Source organism: Nomascus leucogenys, chromosome 7b (assembly GCF_006542625.1).
Source record: "Nomascus leucogenys isolate Asia chromosome 7b, Asia_NLE_v1, whole genome shotgun sequence".
NCBI classification, from domain to species: Eukaryota; Metazoa; Chordata; class Mammalia; order Primates; family Hylobatidae; genus Nomascus; species Nomascus leucogenys.
In genome coordinates, this window is record NC_044387.1 from 60,633,173 (window position 1) to 60,642,576 (window position 9,404).

Consider the following 9,404-nt stretch of genomic DNA (forward strand, 5'->3'; position numbering starts at 1 on the left):
TCTGCCAGCACCTTGATCTGGGACTTCCCAGCCTCCAGAACTTGAGAAGCAAATTTTTGTTTTTAAGAAATTGCTTAGTCTATGATATTTTGTTGTAGGAGCCTGAATAGACCAAGACGGCCATTTGCGTATCTTTGGAGAAATGTATATTTACGTTCTTTGCCCATTTTTGAATTGAGATGTTCGCTTTTATATTGTTGAGTTGTAAGTGTTCATTATATAATCTGGGTTTTTTTTTTTTAGGCAGGGGGAAGCTGGAGTGCAGCGGTGCTGTCATGGCTCACCACAGCCTCAAGCAATCCTCCTACCTCAGCATCCCAAGTAGCTGGGACTACAAGCGTGCACTACCACGCTCAGCTATGTTTTGTAATTTTTGTAGAAACGGGATTTTACCATGTTGCCCAGGCTGGTCTTGAACTTCTGGGCTCAAGTGATCCTCCCACCTTGGCCTCCCAAAGTGCTGGGGTTACAGGTGTGAGCCACCACCGCACCTGGCCATATTCTGGATATTATTCTCTTATCAGACACAAAATTTGCAAATATTTCCTCCCATCCTGTGGGCTGAGCCATTATGTTTTGTTGCCTCTCATAGTTCCAACCTCTGCTCTCTCTTCTCATTCATACTTCCTGGGATATTTCATCGTCATAGGTGGTTTAAATGCTTATATGTTGATGATGCCTGCATCTCTTCTGCCAATTCTGATGTTTCCTCAAGCTCTAGACCAGCCATATATTCAGAGGCCTATTGACATTCCCACTTGACTGGCAAACATGGCATACTGAAGACAATTCTCGCCTTCTCATTCCAAGTCGACTCCCTTCTAACATTCTCCACCTCTGGCACCACCATCCCAGCCACTCTAGAAAAAAGTATGAAATCATATCTAAATCCCTCTCTCTCCCACACACACTAAACCCCTCCCAGATATTTGGTGATTGCATCCTCTTCTTTTCATGCTCATTGCCACTGGCCTTATGTGATCTCACTAGGATGACTGCAGTAGCCACCATCCTTCCTCCCCCAGGCTGTTCTCATATGTCCACCTGACTAGGCCACAAGCCTGCTTCAAATCATATAAAGACTTTCAGAAGAATGTTCAAACTCTTTGCATGAGCTTACCTGAGGCTCTTTTAGACGATCTGTCTCCTACCCCCTCAGCTCATCCTACATTCCTCCTTCACACACACTTCTGCTTCCACCTTTCCAAAATGCTTGCAGTTCCGGAGACACACTGTCTCGCATCGCTCTGCTTTTGTTCCATGCCTTGTGCACTTTCTGAGTGGAGCTTTCTCTGTTCCACCCTTCCTTGTGTGGTGAACTCTTACTCATCCTTCAAATACCCTTGTCCGTGGGTCACCTCCACTGTAAAGCCCACTCTGACCTTCCCATGAAGAATTATCTCTTTCCTCTTTTGGCTTGTTTTGAACCCTACACAAACTTTTATTATTGCACATGCGTTACTGTATTAAATTTAATTAGATGGCCAGGTGCAGTGGCTCACACTTGTAATCCCAGCACTTTGAGAGGCCGAGACGGGCAGATCACCAGAGGTCAGGAGTTCGAGACCAGCCTGGTCAACATTGTGAAACTTTGTCTCTATCAAAAATACAAAAATTAGCCAGGCATGGTGGCACATGCCTGTAATCCCAGGTACTCGGGAGGCTGAGGCAGGAAAATTGCTTGAATCTGGGAGGCGGAGGTTGCAGTGAGCTATCACACCATTGTACTCCAGCCTGGGCAACAGAGCAAGACTTGGTCTCAAATAAATACATAAATACATAAATTTAATTAGATCCCTGTCTCCTCCAGCAGACTATTACCTTTGTATTTCCAGCACCTAGCGTGGGGCCTGATGTGATGTAGTGCTTCGTTATTGGCAATACTTTGGACATATTGTGGGTTTGGTTCCAGATTATCTCAATAAAGCAAATATCATAAAAAGTGAGTGGGTTGAATCACAAAAATTTATTGGTTTTCCAGTACATGTAAAAGTAACTATACTGTAGTCTATTGTGTACAATAGCATTGCACTGGAGAAACAATGTACATACCTTAATTAAAAAATACCTTATTGCTGAAAAATGCTGACACAGAGACCCAAAGTGAGCATGCACTGTTGGATAAATGACACAGATAGACTTGCTCAACACAGGGTTGCCACAAACCAATACAATATTTGCAAAGTGCAATGAGGCTAAGCACAATAAAACAAGGTCTTCCTGAGTATAAATTTTGAACTGTTTAATCAAAACCTCATGGAGTAGGCTGGGTGTGGTGGCTCATGCCTGTAATCCCAGCACTTTGGGAGGCCGAAACAGGCAGATCGCCTGAGGTCAGGAGTTCGAGACGAGCTTGACCAACATGGTGAAACCCCGTCTCTACTAAAAATACAAAAATTAGCCAGGCATGGTGGCATGTGCCTGTAATCCTAGCTACTCGGGAGGCTGAGGCAGGAGAATCAATTGAACCCAGGAGGCAAAGGTTTCAGTGAGTTGAGATCACGCCACTGCACTCTAGCCTGGGTAACATAGCAAGACTCCATCTCAAAAACAAAAACAAAAACAAACAAACAACAACCCAAAAAAAACCCTCATGGTGTAGAACTTCCAAACAGGTCAGACAAATTCCCACCACTAAGGAGAGCATTCAGGGAAGTGGCCCCTGCTACTTGTCTCTCACTGTCCCCAAAGGAGAGCAACTCTTTTTTTTTTTTTTTTTGAGATGGAGTCTTGCTCTGCCAGGCTGGAGTGCAGTGGCGCCATTTCAGCTCACTGTAACCTCCTCCGCCTCCCTCATTCAAGAGATTCTCCTGCCTCAGCCTCCTGAGTAGCTAGGACTATAGGTGCCTGCCACCACATCAGGCTAATTTTTTGTATTTTTAGTAGAGACGGGGTTTCACCATGTTAGCCAGGATGGTCTCGATCTCCTGACCTCATGATCCACCCGCCTTGGCCTCCCAAAGTGCTGGGATTACAGGCGTGAGCCACTGCGCCCAGCCAAAGGAGCACAACTCTTAACTGTAGGAGGCTGGACTCACAATTATTGCCTGCACTCAGTTGTGGCTGCATTTCAGCTTCGTGTAACTTTAACTTTATTCAAGTACAAAAATTGTATGTCTTAAATAAGGCAAGCTGCCCCCTTGAGGGGGCCAAATGGGGAGTGGGTTGAGAATTACTTAGGTCAGCAGACAGTGCTAGTTTGCCATCTGAGGGGATAGCAGAGTGGTTTTTGGGAATAGCAGGTGTTGGAGGTCCATAGGTATCAAAGTGACCTTATGATCACCGCCCAGCTTTGAGAAAACCCTGATCCCAGACCCCAGGCCTTATTGGCCTCGTCAGGCAGAAAATTATATATATATAATTTTCCCTCTGGGAGGAGACAAATTCTTTGGGATTTCTTTTCTTTTAGAGACAGGATCTGGCTCTGTTATCCTGGCAAAGTGCAGTGGTGCAATCACAGCTCACTGCAGCCTCCAACTTCTGGGCTCAAGTGATCCTCCCGCCTCATCCTCCCAAGTAGCTGGGACTGCAGTTGTCTGCCACCACATCTGGCTAGTTACAAAAATTTTTTTTTTTTTTTTATAGAACGTGGACTGTCTATGTTGGCCAGGCTGGTCACAAACTCCTGGCCTCAAGTGATCCTCATTCTTTGGGGTTTCTTAATTTTATATGACTTTCTTCTAAACAAGGCACCATGTAGCCTGGCCTGGGACACTTCTGGGTTGAGCAGACCCTCTGCTCTAAACTTTCAACCTGAAGACAACTCTGCTACCTCTACAGTTACCCAGGTTATATCAGGTAGATCTAGGAAGCCTTCTCAGCACCATCTTCCAGGTTAGAAAAATCTCAGAGAATGAGGGAGTTCTATGAACTCCAGGAATGGTCTGCTTTGGAGGACATTTGAAGGAGAGTGAACAGCAAAAGGACTGCTTTTCACAAAGAGGTGGACACTGGTGATGTTCTGGTCATCAATAGAGACCTCCAAACCAGATCTATCCAGGTAACCAAGTGAGGCTCCTGGGAGGGAGGATTCATCTTAAAATTACTTGGATCATTTCAGCCATATTTACCCTTAGTGTCACCCAATTGATGAGCTTCATTTGTTAGTGAGCATATTGTAACCTAGGACTTCTCCTGTGACCTCTAGGGGTCAAACATCTTTATTAAGCACAAAGTTGCACCCACTACTCAGAATTAAAATAAAATAAGTGATTAGGTCCTGTTATGGACTGAGTTGAATCCTCCCACTTCCAAAGTCATATGTTGAAGCCCTAGCTCCCAGTACCTCAGAATATGACTGTTTTTGGAGACAGGCCACGTGATAGGCCGGGTGATAGGCTGGGTGCAGTGACTCACGCCTGAAATCCCAGCACTTTGGGAGGCTGAGGTGGGAGGATTGCTCTAGGCCAAGAGTTTGAGGTCAGCCTGGGCAACATAGGGAGACCCTCGTCTCTAGAAAAAATTAAAAAATTAGGTGGGCGTGGTGGCACACACCTGTAGTCGCAGCAACTCCGGAGGCTGAGGTGAGAGGATCACTTGAGCCTGGGAGGTTGAGTCTGCAGTGAGCCATGTTCACACCACTGCACTCCAGCCCAGGCAACAGAGTGATGCCCTGTCTTTAAAGTTAAAAAAAAATGGGGGGTGGGTTGGTGGTGATGAAGTTAAAAAAAGGCTGTTAGGATGGGCTCTAATGCAATCTGACTGGTGTCCAAAAAGGAGATTAGGACACACAGAGAGACATCAGGGTGCACAAAGAAAAGAACCTGTGAGGACACAGTGAGAAGGCAGCTATCTGCAAGCTCAGGAGAGAGGTATCGGAAGAAACAAAACCTGCCCACACCTTGATCTTGGACTTAACAGCTTCCAGAACTGTGAGAAAATAGATCTCTGAGAAAATAGAAGGCTTCATTTTCCTAAATAGAATTCTTTTTTGACGTTCTCCCTGCAGCTGGTCTCCCTCAAGCCGGTTTAAGCCACATAGTGTGTGGCACTTTATTTTGGCAGCCACATCAGGCTAAGACAGGGCCCTTAGATTAGCACATGTGTGTTGTGTGCACGTTCATGTGTATGTGTATGTTATGATATGTGCATGTTATGGTGTTATGAGATGTGTGTGTTGTGCATGTCTGTGTTACGGTGTGTGTGTGTGTTGGGTAAGCAGGCAGGAAGGGATGTCTGGGAAATGCCCCTCCAGTTGCTACAAGAAACTGCAGGCCTTGATTCTCCCCACCACCCAGCTTGCCTGCTCCTCTCTGTCTTCAGGACACACTATTCTCTGATGTGGGTGGAACTAGTGCCCTTGTGTCAGAGATGGAGAGAAAATAGAATCAGAGATGTGGGTTAGCAGTAGGATGGGGAAGGAAGAAAGAAGCGAATTCATTTATAGTCTGCCGAGAGCCATCCAAGGATCCCGGTGGGAGACGGGGCAGGCAGAAGGCTTCATTTTCCTAAATAGAAGTCTGTTTTGACATTCTCCCTGCAGCTGGCCTCCCCCACGCCTGTCTCGCCAAGTGAACTGATAAAAAGCAACAGGATTTTAGCCTTCCACTGCGCCATCTGGTGGCGTTCAGGGAGAGGTACAGTGGTTCTTGTGCATACACAGCTACGTCTATCCCAAACTTAACGCCTTCCTTTCTTTAAGAGGAGTGGATACAATGACTCTTGGGAAGAAAGCAATAGTGCAAAGAGCACTGGACTGGAGTCGAAAGTGGACTCTATCTCTGCATCTTATTAGCTGTACGATCTTGGGCAAGTTAAGTAATAACCTCTTTGCGACTCAGTTTCTTTATGTAAGAAAATGGATCACTAACACCAACAGGATTTTGTGAGAATTCATTGAGAAAAAAGCACCCAAAACAGTACAGTATCGGGGATGTGGTGCCTTTGTTAATGATTCACCCCTCTTTCCCTTCTTTCTCTCTTCTTGTATTTCTTTCTCTTCCCATGATTTTGTGACAGATCAAAAGTTTTTAGTGCTATAGGCACTGCCTTTTATGCAATTAGCTGTGGGAGGGCTGTTGGGAGAACCTGAGAGTTGGGAGGGCAGGAGGGTGCAGGTCATGGAAGCCTCAGCTGGGACTGGGAGACTACCAGGCCCTGCCCCTCGTTTGGTCATTTGCAGGAATCAGAGCTAGTGTCACAGGCCTGCCCCTGACTTCTTGCTGCAGAAGGGATCTCACCTACCTATGATCAGAAACAGGAGGTGGTGAGCTCCCCATCACTTTAGGCATCCAGGCCTAGACGATTTACGTTATCAATTTTAAGACAGGCTTCAGGTCTGGGAATGTTATGAGTTTATGAACTAAAGCAACATTTACAAGAATGTAAGTCAAAGGCACCAATTACCTAAATAACACAGGATAGACTAACATGATGCACATGTAGAACATTTACAATTTTGGTTAAAGATGAGAGGGAGAAGAATGAGGAGAGTTACACATTGAGAAAGGGTTCTAACATATTAGAAAATAAAAAAGTATTTTTCCCTCCCAGGTTTTTGTTTTGTTTTATTTTGTTTTTTAAGACAGAATCTTGGTCTGTCGCCCATGCTGGAGTGCAGTAGTACACTGTCAGCTCACTGCAACCTCCGTCTGCTGGGTTCAAGCAATTCTCCTGCCTCAGCCTCCTGAGTAGCTGAGACTACAGGTGCCCGCCACCATGCCCAGCTAATTTTTTTATTTTTAGTACAGACGGGGTTTCACCATATTGGCCAGGCTGGTCTTGAACTCCTGACTTTGTGATCTACACACCTCGGTCTCCCAAAGTGCTGGGATTACAGGCGTGAGCCACTACGCCCAGCCTTCCCTTCCCAGTTTTTTTAAAAAATATATCTGATGGGCCAAGAGAGATCTTACCACTGCACTCCAGTCTGGGCAATGGAGCAAGGCCCTGTCTCAAATAATAAATAAATAAATAAATAAATAAATAAATAAATAAATAAATAAATCTGATGATATCTCTCCTGCCAGCGTTGTAGGGCATGCGTGTTTGTATATGGCAGCTCTTGTGGAAGCCACGCTTTTTCCTGGGGTCGCTTCTGTCTTCTTTAACACCCTGTTCTGGAAATACGTAATTCAGCTGGTCAAGAGTCCCAGCCTGACACCTGCAAAATATTTCTCACACAGGAAACAAGAATCAAGGACAGACCCTTAAGACTTCTTGGGGCCCTGTGGTCTCAAGATCAATGATCTTGACCATCTTTGGTGACCTGGGCTCCCACTTCTTGTCATTTCTAATGGACTCACAGGCACTTCAAACCTAGCCCCCTCCTTTGGTCTAAATTCTGTGGCAGTAAATTGCCCCATCATTAATGTATCTAGTTGTTCAGAAACCAGAAATGTGGAAACTCTTAACTCCTCTTTTCTCTCCCTCTTTCCTTTATCAGGCACGTCCAGTGCAGCGCCCAATTTTCTGGAGCTCATCCTCTCTCCTGAATTCTCAGCCATGCACTCTACCTTGGCTCTGCTGTGGCCGGCTGACTTCCTGTGGGGCCTCTGCAATCCTGCCACCAAAGGGCCACCAGCCATACTCCTGGTGTCCCTGGCTCCTGTCTGAAGTGCCACACTTGCAGGGCATGGGGTGGTATCACTGGAGCCAAATGATGCACCCTGGGAAGCTGAGTTGTTACCTTGCAATGAGGTTGTTCTGGTGACTACTCAGGTGTGACAAAGTACCCCAAAGCTTAGGGGCTTATAACAACCATTTAATTAGGCTTTAATGAATTATGTGGGTCAGTAGGGCACAGTAGGACTGGCATGTCTCTGCTCTTCAATGTCTGAGGCCTCAGCTGAGGAGACAATGGCTGGGAGTGCCCCCACAGCTGTGGGCTAGAATCATATGAACGTATATCCACGCAGGTAGGGCTGTGTGCTGGGGCTTTAGCTGGAGCTGTCACCCAGAGCCCTTACACGTGGGCTCACATGGTGCCCTTTGGGTAGCTGATTTCTCTCATGGCAGCCGAGGGCTCCAAGCATGAGGGCCCTAGTGAACAAAGCAGAAGCTGCACAGCATCACTCCTGCTGCGTGTCCCCACCTCACGATGGGAGAAATGGCAAAGAATTCGCAGTTCTGTTTAAAAACTGCCATGGGGGAAACTGCCCCATTGGGAGATGAGGTATAGAAGATAAAGTCCTGAGAACACATGGACACATGGAGGGAACACACACACCGGGTCCTTTCGGAGGGTGGAGGGTGGGAGGAGGGAGAGGATCAGGAAAAATAACGAATGGGTACTAGGCTTAATACTTGGGTAATGAAATAATCTGCACAACCAACCCCATGACACACGTTTATGTATGTAACAAACCTGCATATGTACTCCCGAACTTAAAATAAAGGTTAAAAAATATATATAATAAAAGAAAATAAGTTCTCCTTTCCTCCCTTCAGTGGATTGTGCCGAGGTGCAGTTTCTCCACTCAGCCTGTCCAGAGATCCCCTGAGGGCTGGCTGGGGTGCCTGCGCAGTGACTGGCTACATCTCATCACAGGGCATCTGAAGCAGCGCCCCACCTGGACATGCTCTGCTTCTGGCCAATCTGCCATACTTGGCTCTCCCATCACTTTTGCTGCCCTGATACTGCACCTGCCAAATAAAGCCTCAGCATTCCAGCCTTGTCTAGGAAGCATGGGCTAAGGGACCCTCTACAACCCATCTGCCCTGAAATGCAATTGATTTGTTCTTTTAAATCTCTTTCCCCATCCACACTGACATTTCCCTAGGCCAGGCCAACATCTTCTCTTGCCTAGACCATAATATGCTTTCCTGACAGATCCATTCATATCTACACGAGTGATACTGCCCCATCATTCCACACTGCTGTCAGAGTGATCTTTTTGAAACAAATCTCATCACAAAACCTTCCAGCTTAAAACCCATGACAGGCTTCACATCCTCCTTGTAAACAGGGTCTCTCAACCTCAGCACTACTGACATTGTGAGCGGGGCAACTCTTTGCTGTGGGGGCCGCCCTGTGCAACGTAAGATATTTAGCAGCATCCATGGACTCTACCCACTAGGTGCCAGTAGCACCTCACTCCCCAGCTGTAATAAGTAAAATGTCTACAGGCATCACCCAATGTCCCCTGAGGACAAAATCATCCCAGGTTGAGAACAGCCGGTATGAAATAAGCATACTTAACACGACCCTATGTGGGCCAACCCTGGCACAGCAGACACTACTCTCTTCCAGGTCTCTAAGCAACAGCCACACTGGACTTCATTCAGGATTCTTTGACGATGCCATAGCCTTTCCCTCTGCAAGCCTTTTACTGTTCTTTCTCAGCCTGGAATATTCCCCTTTCTCCTTCCAGTCCACCCTCGGACACACACACACCTGTGCACCATTCATCTAGCTAACACTTTAGGATCAGTCCTCAGCCAAAATGTCGCTTTTGTGAAGGCTC